General features: G+C 48.5%; 1 long non-coding RNA gene across 1 annotated transcript; it reads right to left on the bottom strand.

The window, feature by feature from the left end:
- Positions 1–2,343: 2,343 nt before the first annotated feature.
- Positions 2,344–12,441, bottom strand: LOC147995429 (uncharacterized). Its single transcript, XR_015684260.1, has 3 exons — positions 12,355–12,441; positions 4,786–5,369; positions 2,344–3,044 (listed from the first exon to the last, which is right to left on the bottom strand). It is a non-coding gene; the product is annotated as an uncharacterized LOC147995429 (long non-coding RNA).
- Between the last annotated feature and the right edge of the window lie 442 nt (positions 12,442–12,883).

Raw genomic sequence — 12,883 nt, forward strand, 5'->3', positions numbered from 1 at the left:
AATATACAATACAATACACATACAGCACACACATACACATATAGCGCGCGTGCACACACACCCACACACACACACCACATACACATACAGATATACCACACATACACACACACTACACACACATATAGACTCACAGATACACCACACACAGAGAAAAACACCAAACACATAGGTACACACAGATATGCACACCACACACACACGGATACACACATCACACACATAGATATACACACCACACACAGATACACATACCCACCCACACACACACACACACACACACACAGAGTGACACACACAGATACACATACCACACACATAATACAGATATTATGTAGGTGTGTGTACACACCAAACACACACATACCATACACACTCATAGACACATCACACGCACATAGATAGATACACTATACACAAACACCACACATATAGACACATACACCACATCATACACCACACACACACACACACACACACACACACACACACACACACACACACGCAGGCACATGCGCACACCAGGGCCTGCTCCCTCCCCTCAGCTGTGCCTCCTCCCCACTCAGCACTGCTCCCCTTTGTCATTAAGTTAAGGAAGATGTGGAATTACGCAGGGAAGAAAATAATGCCCCTGGAGAGGTTCTCCATCTTGCACCTAGAACCGCCTTTCCTGGAATGTAGTTCCCAAACAATAACTCACTTGTTCCGTGCGCTCAGTCACTGACTTTGAGAGAACACCGTTTTGTTTCAGGACCATTTGCTCATAAGCAACTTAGCACCCACGAGAATGCTATATGAAGTAAGCCCGCTTTTCACAAATATTACCGCCTCTTAAAAGATACTTCAATATTCAGCCTTCGGGAATAAATTAATCATGCAGGTGGCTAGCTGAGGTCGTCTAAATCTGGGGGTCAGTTTAGAATGCTCTCTCCACAGAGGTGTTGATTTTTCAAATGCTGGTGGAAAACATTGCATTAACACATTTGAAAACAAAAGTGCCCGTGGCCTTGGTTAGCTGCCAAGCTGTAAACGCTTGTTACCTGGGGCTTTTGTGGGTAAGCAGCAGAAGCCAAGCACCTACTTTGTAGCAAGAGAACTTTTGCCAGCCCACGGCACTGTCCCCATCCCAACCCACGTCACTGTGGAACCCAGTGTCTCCTTCCTTTTTCAGTCTGTTCATCTGTTAAAAATTAAGTGGTCCTGCACATCTACTTTCAACATCCGACAGTCAGTGGGGGAGCTGTGCTGGGGACACAGGCTCTCTCTGCTGGGGCTGGGTATACAATGCAGACGAAGAAAGTCCCACTGCCTTCAACATGTTCCTGGCCCAGAGCTGCTGGGGAAGAGAGGTGGGGATGGACACATTGGTAGGTAATGGTTAGAAGAATGGATCAGATAAACAGGCTGGCTTTGAGCACACACAAATGACTTCCAGTATTCCCCTGACGCCCAATCATTGAATCATTTGACCCTGTTGACCTTCACCCTTGTGTCTCCTTCATGGGGTAACCTGGGACACATACTTACCTAACTAGGGCATTAGAGCGGCTCACTGGTTAAATGTTAAAGTTAGAACATATCTGTGATTTTCTGTCATTTGAGATAAAGCATGTTACATAAATACTTGGCCTGTTCTAACTCCAAGTCTTTATATTTGAGATTTATTTATTTATTCATTCATTCATTCATTCATTGGAGACAAGGTTGTCCTGGAACTCTTTGTAGCCCAGGCTGGTCTGAACTCAGAGATCTGCCTTCTGAGTGCTGGGATTTAAGGTGAGCGTGACACCACTGGCCCTCCTTGAGAATTGTTTTGTCTCCTTATTTTTACAGTATGTTGTCCCTTTTGGTCTTGAGGGAGATGGTAAATAAGACAAAACCATCAACCTGGGTGCCTGTTCCACACCCCCCCAGCCTTAGCTCCTGTCCATGTGCAGCTTCAGACACCTTTGATATCACGAGGTAGTTCACCCTCAAGTGATTCCCCACCCCACGGCAGCTGCAAGGTGAGCAAGGCATGGGGAGGGCGGAGCTCCCTCCCCTTGTGTTTGGCGTGGCTAACACTCAAGGAGGTTAAGTGGCTTATTCAAGGTCACACAGCTGGAACTTGGACACAAAAAGTGGGGTCAGGTAGCTGGCTGAGAAGACCTTCCAGGTCAGCACCTAATTCCTCATTTTCTGACAGGGAGACTCGTTCAAGAACACATAGGGAAGACTTGTTGCAGGCTGAGCCGGAAATCAGTTGAGGATCCAGAAAGTGATGAGTCTCTCCCTGCCCAGATCAGTAGTACATCAGCTCTCAGGCAGTTCCCTGGAGTCGTTTTTAAAAATTACTTATATATATATTTTTAAAGATTTATTCATTTTATTTATATGAGTACACCGTCGCTGTCTTCAGACGTACCAGAAGAGGGCATCGAATCCCATTACAGATGCTGTGAGCCACCATGTGGGAATTGAACTCAGGACCTCTGGAAGAGCAGTCAGTGCTCTTAACCACTGAGCCATCTCTTTTCAGCCCATATATTTTTTAATTAAAATATAATTATTTCCCTTCTCTTCCAATTCCTCCCTTTTCTTTCCAAGTTCCCTCCCTCCTACTCCTCCTCCCTCTTAAGGTAATAGCTTTTCCAATCATTGTTGCATATATAGGGGTGTGTGTGTGTGTGTGTGTGTAAATATAGTCTGCTGAGTCTATTTCTGTTGTTTGTGTGAGGAGCTGAAACCACCAATAACATGTTCACCCAGCCTTCCAGGCCAATCCAAGCACTGGGCACACACCTTTTGTGTGGCCATGGCTTCTCCATGACTGTGCACCAGCCCTAGTATTTCCCATTTCCGTAGTCAGTCCGTTCAGCATGTAGCTGCCTTCGACCACCGCAGGAGACGAGGGCCATCTCCTCTGCATTGGTTATTCACAGCTTTGGCGTCAGTTTGGCTAGGCTGTGGAGCCCTGGTCTGGGTGGTGCTGTGGAGATGACTCTTAAGTCAGATCACACCAGTTAAGTCTAAGGAGACGATCCTCCGTCGTGTGAGTTGAAGGCCTGCAAAGTAAAAAATGAGGCTTCCAGAGGAAAAAGTTCCTCTCAAGACTGCAGCATGCCTGAGTCACACGCCTATCAGTCCACCCTACAGATTCCAAACTTGCTGACCTGACACAGCTCGGCTAATTCCACAAACCGATTCCTTGTGTATCACTGGCTCTGTCTCTCCCCAGACTGAAACACATTCAGTGTCTGTGAGGGCGGGCAACCCTTGAGGTTCATCTGCACCCAACAAACAGCAGGTAGGGTTCTTTTCCTTATTGTCAAGTCTCATCTTCTGGTCAAAAAATCCCCCACCTTTCTCCTTTAGCTCACCATGTTCATGTCCTTCCTGTAGCCACCTTCTCCACACTCGTGACCATTCAAAGGCCAGAGGGGTGTAGATAGAAAAGAAATACTTCAGGGAGATCTGGAACCCCACAGCCACAGGTGAGAGACTCTGCCTGGTCTCTTAGGACATTGGCAGGCTACGGTCACACCTATTGGGCCTGCCTTACAGTATTCCCTAGACCTTGGCAAGAGAGATCCAGAGGGATCCACAACACTACAGGAAAAGGCCATTTCCTTCATCTCTGTAGCAGGACAAAGAACTGTGAGCAAAGTGCTAGCCATGGAGACTCTTCCGTACCAGCAACCAGGCTAAACTGCCCATCTTAGACAAAGTAGAGGCTAGTAAGGACCTGAAGGACCAGCAAGAGAGCAGAGAAGAGTCGTAGGCCACGGTCAGGGAGCTGCAGGAACTCTACCCAAGGTAAGGGCTGCAGGGTTCAGTCTGACCCAGTTTCCTCTCTAAGCAAGGGCCATCCTGAGAATGTGATCTGATGTCATTCCAAGCTGTGTTTCAAACATCCTGTCTGCTCTCCTGGCAGGGAGACATAGTAGTTTTGCTGTCTATTTATCATGATGCTGGCCTTGGGAGGTTAAGTGATACATTTTCCGTTCCTTGAAATGGGGACTTCTCCCTAAAGGAGTTTTAAGGTGGTGCTAGATGCTAGGAAGATTCCAAGAGACAGCTAAACCTCCTTGAGCAGTAGCCCAACTTAAGCCGGCGACACAGAACCTAGACTTAGATCCAGCTTAACTCAAGATTGAGTTCTGCCATCTACTAGATGACAACTTTGGTTAAGGTGGCTGATGGACCAGGATTCCCTCCTCTGAGAAATGAGAGTATCAAATCTACAAACTGTAAATGGCAAACTATGAACCTGAGGGTAATGGATGGGTATGGGACTGATGGCCAACGTAGCTTCTTGGTGTGCTCAAGTTGTACAGTTTGCTGAGTTAACTTGATAAACAAGCAATCCTCAGTGTCCTAATTTGACCACTGCCTTTGCAAAAAACGAACAAGTAACACCACAACAAAACTCAAGAGTTAGGGGCTCGAGACCCCATATGTACAACAATGCCAAGCAACCAGAGCTTCCAGGGACTAAGCCACTACCTAAAGACTATACATGGACTGACCCTGGACTCTGACCTCATAGGTAGCAATGAATATCCTAGTAAGAGCACCAGTGGAAGGGGAAGCCCTGGGTCCTGCTAAGACTGAACCCCCAGTGAACTAGATTGTTGGGGGGAGGGCGACAAGGGGGGGAGGATGGGGAGGGGAACACCCATAAAGAAGGGGAGGAGGAGGGGGATGTTTGCCCGGAAACCGGGAAAGGGAATAACACTCGAAATGTATATAAGAAATACTCTAGTTAATAAAAAAAAAAAAAAAAAAAAGGAAAAAAAAAAAAACCTCAAGAGTTTTGTAGCTCCTGCGACTGTAATTCAATTTCTTGCCTCGCATGCACGAAGTCCTGGGTTCTAGCTTTAGCAGTGCATAGCATCCAGCATGGCGTTACACCCCTGTAATTTTAGCTTGCAGAAAGACATGGAGATGAGGTCCTCTTCATTGACAAAGTAAGTTTTGAGGCCAGCCTGGGTTCCATGAGACCGTGTCCTAAACAAACACTGGGCAAGCAAACAATCCAGCACCATCACAGCCTAACACAGTGGGCAGATGCCTCTGTACCGCGTTTGTGACTACAGCCTCATAAATGAGCCCACAACGTTGTCTTTTTAGCGGCCCTTTTGACATTTTCATTTTAATATGTGAAACCTGGCTACTTGTCTCTGGGAGAGTTTATGGGAAAAGTGCTTCCAGCTGGCTTTGGGGCAGCCCATAAAAATGTCCTGAAAACTTTGCCCAGTTAGAAATGAGAAACGGCTGGCAGCCGAGCCAGTGACGCCACAGGCCACGCTGAGGCCCACTGTGCTCATTATCAAGAGAGTCCTCCTTCATTCCTTCCTGGTGTCTGGTCAAAGGATGGGGCCCAGGAGCTGTTAAAGAGAAACCGCAGCTTTCAAATAGCAGATAAATACATCCTTCACACACACACACACACACACACACACACACACACACACACACACACACACACACACACACACACACACACACACACGGCCTCTGATTCAGACTGTTTGAAAGGGTGTGGACGGAAGAGGGAAGAATTTCCATAGAATTAGCTGCAGAGGCTGATGAAGACCCTCGTTTTCTGCTTCAATCTCTTCCTGGTCCCAGGCTCGAGTCCTTTCTGGAAGTCCTCCTTGGCAACTTGGCCGCAGCAAAGATTCGTGCACCGACGGGACTTAAAGACCTCCATAGGAAGCTTCTAGATCAGGGTCAAGTTTAACCTTAGCTGGCATCAGATTCACAACCCTGTCTACTCTCTATCCCAAACTGGCCTTCTGATCTAATATATAAGACTGGCTGCGGACTGTACTCTGCAGTTTCCACTCAGTCAGTATCTTGGACCGTAACTCACCTGGATTGGGCTCTTCACGGCTGGATATTTACTTCCTGGGCAGTCCCCGCCTCTTCCGTTGGGGGGGGAGTGGTTAGGATCCCATAGGCAGGGATAGATACCCCTACTTGTACACCCCTAGAGGGAGCGCCGCTTCTCTGCTCATCACGGTTTATTGGGGGGATGCCTAGTACAAAGTTCAGTAACACAGCTTTCTGTCGAGCTGGTCAAGGGTTGCCCTGGGCATGGGGTTGGAGAGTGTGGGTGGAAGAGCGTCTTCTAAATGGTTCTCTGACACAGCCATTCACCGGAGCTATGCTCCGGACACCCACTTGCTAGGGAGTGTAGTCTTCGCCTCATAACCTCTGAAGCCCAATGATATGTTGAAAGAAAACGATTCATCCATTTGTCTGGATGGGCAGTGCTTGGCTGGATGAGCACCTCTCCCCATCCCATGACCTTTCACAGCCAGCTACAGCAAAACCTGTGTACCCTCTTCCTGCTTCAGTCTCAGGAGCCTGCCCTGGGACACTAGGCTACCAGATGTTCTGATACACAAAACATACTAAGACTGACCGCAGACTCCAGGTATCCTGCGGAGTTGGGGAGGGGCATTAGAGTCCAGTAGGACATTCACAGAACCGTAGAGGGATGGAATACGAAGCCAGAACCAATTTTTGCCCTTGGAAAATATGGTCTCCTTGTCAAATTTCTTTTGTTTTAGAAGAGATTGGCAAAAAGTCTGGATTTGTGTATGTACGAGTGTGTGAAAAATTGTAACTTTAGTTTTTTATTTTTCCCGAGACAGGGTTTCTTTGTGTAGCCTTGGCTGTCCTGGAACTCACTTTCTAGACTAGAGCTGGCTTTGAACTCAGATCCTCCAGATTCTGCCTTCTGAGTGTTGAGATTAACGGCACTCTCTGCCGCCACCACCACCAGGCCAAATTCTAGCTTCTGAAAGCTGACAATTAATTCAAACGATTTGAAAGAAAGCTCAGGTGCTTTCTTTTATGACAGCCCCCAGAAGAGTGCAGCATTAGCTGCAGGTGTGTGTTCTGACCTCCACAGATTAAACTAGAAAGAGACATGCGTGCTCTAGCCTCTTTCCTCTGCAGATGTGGGTCTGCATGGAACAAGGCTCAGGAATCAGCCCTCAGAGGAGTGTGTTGCATATCCCAGCAGAAGCTGTCTGGGGACATCGTTACTCAGGAGCAGCGATGTTCTCTTAGACTCCTGGTCTGAGGGCCTTGGAGAGTTTTATTTGCCTCAGTAACCACGTGTGGGAGTAGACACCAGGAACTGTGTTGTATGGAACCAAGCTTTGTCGTTTAGAAAGCTCTGAGAAGAATGTGGGACCTCTGCACAGAGTATGTAGGACTTCAGGCCTGTCCTCTGAGTCTGTGTCTCATGTCTGGCCTTTTTTGATCCTTCCACACAGTCATAGCTGTGTCTGTAAAAGTATATCCTTTTACCCCTCCACCAAAGACATGAAGTGCTTTCTGGAATAAGGAATGCTATAAACAACTAACTCCAGGTAAACAGCAAATGCTCCAAAAGAGAAAAGATGACTGATAAGCGACTGCTCCGATGAGTCACCACTAGAATGAACCTCCCAGGACTTCACACAGAGCAGATGCTCTGGACAGAGCAGGGGTGGGGGCGGGGTTGAGGCGGGGGCGGGGCGGGGGTGAGGCGGGGGTGGGGCGGGGGTGGGGCGCAGGGCTTAGAGAGGGAGACAAGGGCCCTGCCCTTTCCACATGTGTAATATTGCAGCCTTGGTTCCTCAGCTACGCAATGGTGATAACCCCAGAGCCTGCCTCATCGGAGTTGTGGAGAGGACTGGTCCGTAAATGTTATTCAGGCATCTAATAGATGAGGTTTATGTCTGAGTGGGGCCGTTCTCTTTTTGACTAAGTGACTAGAGAGTCTTGGCAAGAAATCCACAGGTAGGGGAAGTCATGGGTCCTGCTAAGACTGAACCCCCAGTGAACTAGACTGTTGGGGGGAGGGCGGCAATGGGGGGAGGGTGGGGAGAGGAACACCCATAGGAAGGGGAGGGGGGAGGGGAATGTTTGCCCGGAAACCGGGAAAGGGAATAACACTCGAAATGTATATAAGAAATACTCAAGTTAATAAAAAAAAAAAAAAAAAAAAAAAAAAGAAATCCACAGGTGTCCATATTCTCTGTGCTTCTTGCCTGCTTACCAAGTCAGGTTGCCCCATTACTCTCCCAGCATGCTTAGGGGCTGTAGGTGTTTCCTATCTGCTCCACCACTTCCCTTTGCCCTCTCTGTGTCTGTTTTCTGGAAGTCTCTGACAGTTTTTTGCAAGCTTCCCTGCTCCGACCATGCCCTGAGCTGAGTTGCATCATTTTTAAAAATGTTACTTTTAAACATTCATTTTACTTTTAATTACAGGTCTCTGTGTGGGTGTGTGGGCCTTCATGCAGATGCTCCAGTTACCAGAGATATCAGATCCCCTTGAAGCTGGAGTTACAAGTGGCTGTGAGTTGCCCCACGCGGGTGCTCAGAACCAAACGAGGCCTCCCCAAGAAGAGCAATACTCTTCACGGCTGACCTGTCTCTTCAGCCCCCATCTTTTTTATTTTTATGTGGATGTGTGCATACATGTTTGTGAGTGTTTATGTTGTATACATGCGGGTATATGTTGTGTGTGTACACACGGAGGTCAGAGGCCAATCCTGGATGTCATTCTCAGGAATGCTATTAGTCTCCTTTGAGACAGGATCTCTCACTGGACCTGGAGTTCCCTAATTCGGCTAGGCTGGTTGGTCAGTGAGGTCTCCTGTCTCCAGGTCCCCAGCGCTGGGATTTTTAAGCACACACTGCTATGCCGTGCTTCTGAGGGGTCTGAGGATTGAACTCAGGTTGTCATGTTTGAGAGGCAAACACTTACCAGCTGTTCCCTAGTCCCTCCAGTGTCATCCTGGACAGTAACCTGACTTTCTGGCTTCATAGATGTGTACGTGTCTCACGGTATCCTGGAGGGGTCTTGGGGATGATGGAGTACAGTTCCCGAGGGTAGGACAGTTAGGAAAGTCCAACTCTCTAGCACTGCTAAGTAGCCTTGGTCAACTCAGGGTCTGCCTAAGTGCCAGTCATCGACTGTTGCGTCATCACTGTTGTGTAGGGGATTCCAGGTTAAGAGTATCAACATTAGGGGTTGGGGATTTAGCTCAGTGGTAGAGCACTTGCCTAGGAAGCGCAAGGTCCTGGGTTCGGTCCCCAGCTCCGAAAAAAAGAACCAAAAAAAAAAAAAAAAAAAGAGTATCAACATTAACCTGGGGCCTGTCACAAATTCTCCATCCCATCAAACCACGGAAGGGAGGGCCTGGCATTATGGGTCATAATATGGGAGAGCAGGTTTCCGGCCAGGTTTGTTTGGGACTTCTGGACATATTAGTGGATTTCAGTTTGTGAACAGCAGCAGTTTCTAATTCTGGTGAAGCTCTCACAGACCCAGTCTGGCAGATGGTGGGTGTTAAGCAATGGTTTCCTTGACGGGCTTCCACTGTTCTGTGACAGTCCCAACCCCATGATGAGACCTCAGCTACGTATGGGAATAAGTAGGACAAAGGGTCCCTGTCCGGTGAGGTGGTGAGTGTCAACCTATAATATTACTTCCCTAAGTTCATCCCATGTGCTGAGACAACCCACCATCTTCACTTTCTATTTTTTGACATTGGAATTAGGAATCATTTTAACATACTTTATATGTTTAAATTTTAGGTTTTCACCTATCCTGGATACCATCTTATAGTTGAAAATATAAACCCAGAAGGCATGAACTTCCTTACAGGATTTCAGTTATTAAGCGGGGAAGATATAGGAGAAGTAGAAAACCATCCATAGAACTGCAGGCTTCCCCGTCCATCCTTCCTCCAGCCGAGGCTCAGGTTACATTCCTTCAATAAAGCCCCAGACCCTTGGGATTTGCTATCTCTGGGGCCACCTGGCCCCTTGTCTCCAGATCACCTTCTAAGAAGGTGACTTGACCTAGAGGCAAGTTGGGCCCTGGCCTAGCTGGGTGGGGCAAGTTGCAGGCTACCATAGGCTGTCAGCTGAATGTGCCCCACCCCAGGGGGTCTTGCCTGGGGTGCAGAGTTCATTTGGAACAGTTTTTCCTGCTGTGGGGGCAGGGGCGCCTGCCAATGTCTACGGACTAAGTTCCCCTACCCCTTAGCTACTGTCACATCTCTGGCTGCCAGATAGTGCCCTGAGCACTGGCATCAGCCCTGGGCAGGGCTCCGGGAAGGCATCGAAGATAAAACGAGTCTTGAAGCTCCATAAGGAGGAAGGAAGCCCTCCCACTCCATCTCTGCTGGCCTCCTGAATGAGGTTCCTCTCTGGAGCCCTCACAGTAACAGATTCATAAGGTTAGGAACTGGACCCTTAAGGAAACACAGCCCAGAAGCCAGCATTAAGCCTCCCTCTGCTGCCAGCATCCGGGGGTTTAGGGAACACGATTGATCGGCACACCTGTTCATTTGATAGCTAAATGGCATCTTAGTATAATTATCCCAATGACGCTGTTGATGTCCTATTTACTTAAAGTAGGACATAACCTTATTTTGAATTGTGATTTATTTTGTACACTTAAAAACAAACTCACATTTAGAGATCATGTTGCGTGAGGGTAAAATAGGTTTTTTAGACTCAATCATTTGGGCTGATTTATTGCGAATAACTGACTTGATTGTGGAATCCGCTGAGGCCATTGGCCCCCCCCCCCCCCAGCTGGCCCCAGGACCCGCAATGGGCCAGGCTGGCTGCCCTTCCTGCACACAAGGTGACTTTCGTTTTCAGAGAAGCCTCAGTTTGGTTCCAAGCACCTGCTAACAGATCAACTAGGATAACCCTTTCATTAAAACTGACCAATTATAAATGGTAATTACACCCACAAAATTCCTTTCCAGTCACACCTAGATGATTACTGAATAATTAGAGGCCATAAAGAAGCCAGATCCGTCCATCAAATTAGCCAGGGCATTGATGAAGCTGCTACCTCCCCAGGCTACTGCTATGCACAGGAGAACAAGGAGGCAGCCTGAGCCAAGGACGAACCTGGAAGCTGAGGCTTAATCTAGGGGGTCGGGGCATTACTATGCAGAGGGAGGCCTGGGAAGAGAGGGGTGCAGTAGCAGCTCGGGGTTGTTTAATAGCTTCCTGATACAGTAACGTACTCCTGTGTGTGTCTTCTAAGCATCCGGGTTTCAGTCTGCAGGTTATAAAAACAGACACCGCAGCCAACGGATGTTTACTGAGAGCCTGGGGATGTAGCTCAGTGGTGGAGTGTGGACTTAGCACATAGGAGATCCTGGATTCAATCCCCAGCATAAAACCATACATGAAAACAGCATGAGTTCTGTTCGACGCACTGGTGTTCGAGAAGGTCCAGTGAGTTATCGTTCAGCATTGGTTATAACGAATAGTTTCCTGAGCCAGGCTTGGGGCTGAGGATTTATTCAGATTACTTTCTTTCCTTAACGCTGAGCTTGTACGGGAGCACATCTGTGACGCCATTTTATTAAAAAAGGAACACTCGAAAGCACTCTTGACCCTGGGCCGGTGGTTCAACAAGTAAAAGGTTAGCGTGCCAGCCTTCATTTTGGTGCTGGCTAGCTCTTCTCTTGATTAGAATACTTTCCTAGGGCTTAGTACACCAGCGGCTTCAGGCATTGGTATTCTGTCTAAGCTCCACCCCCCTCAGCTACCTGGCAACAGCCAGGTATGCTCCGCCCCACAGTTGCCTGGCAACAGCCAGCTGTACCTGGCTATAAAGGGGGGTGCTCACCCCCCCACCCCCTTCTTGGTCCTTGTTCTTCTGCTCTCTGCTCTGTTCTCTTGCCCTCTTCCCTGGCCCTTCTCTCCCCATCCCTCCTCTTCCCTCCATGTGCTCATGGCTGGCTTCCTTTCCTTCTCCCTTCTGCTCTTCTTCTCTCATTAAACCTCTCCACATGGAACCATGTTGGTTTGGTGTGTTCTGTCTGGACATGAGCCGAGATTTAAACCCCAACACTGGGGTCAAGCCCATCACTGAAAAAAGAAAATCAAAGCAAGAAGACCTTTTCAAAGTACAAAGTGCCACCCCTCTGTCCTGGAGAAGCTTGTGTGAGGCCCCAGAGCAGCTGGCACTGGGTGCACAGATCCACAGCTTCAGCCTGGTCAAGTGTTGTGGTGCTAGAGGAAGGTTTCCTTCTAAGACCCAGTGCAGCCACCTCTGAGCCTTGCAGGAACCTCGGTTTCGTTATCCAAAAAACACGGACTATGGTTAGCCTTGCCAGGGAGGTTGGGAGCTTGCTCATAGGCCCTTGAAAGGCCCCAGAACCATTGAACCAACCTCTCCTGAGACCCTCGTTGGCAAGGAGATGGCAGTTGGGGCTGGCTTACACCCAGCAAGGTTTCAGAGCCAGCTGTGCTGAGCCAGCGAGAGCTAAAAATAAGACACCAGGGGGGGCGGTGGGGGGCGGGAGTAGGGGAGGGGTGGGGGACACTCACCTACCACCAGTACTCCCCATCTGAAGGGATGTGTGCGCATAGGGGGATTCCCGTCTCCAGCTCTGCAGAGCCGGCCACAGGCCACTCGGAGAGGGTGGAGCCTGTTCCTTTCGGCCAAGGCAATCCAATCCCGTGATTGGATGTGAAGCTCACGTGACCTGGTGGCTAGGTTTCTAAGTTTCCTAGAAATCTAATATCCAGAACGTGGAAATCTTTAGCATGTCAGCCACATGAAACGTTGGCGAGATAAGCGAGATTCTCTCTTTGCTATCAAGTCTGTGTGTGTCATAGATTTCAGCAAGTCCCAACTGGGTGCAGCCACAATTCAAGGGCCCCGTTCATTTCTTGTGACTGCTGGAACACATTACTACATACCTAGTGGCTGGAAGCCACGTGTCTCCTCCAGCCCTGGAGGTTAGCAGCCTGAATCGAGATTTTCAGGGTCAGATCAAGTTGTCAGGCTCTGGTAAAGGTGCCCCATGTGGCACACACGGGCCTCAAGTTCAGCCGCATACGAAAGTTTCTATTG

The sequence above is a fragment of the Rattus norvegicus genome, chromosome 3 (assembly GCF_021556685.1).
Source record: "Rattus norvegicus strain SHRSP/BbbUtx chromosome 3, alternate assembly SHRSP_T2T, whole genome shotgun sequence".
Lineage (NCBI taxonomy): Eukaryota > Metazoa > Chordata > Mammalia > Rodentia > Muridae > Rattus > Rattus norvegicus.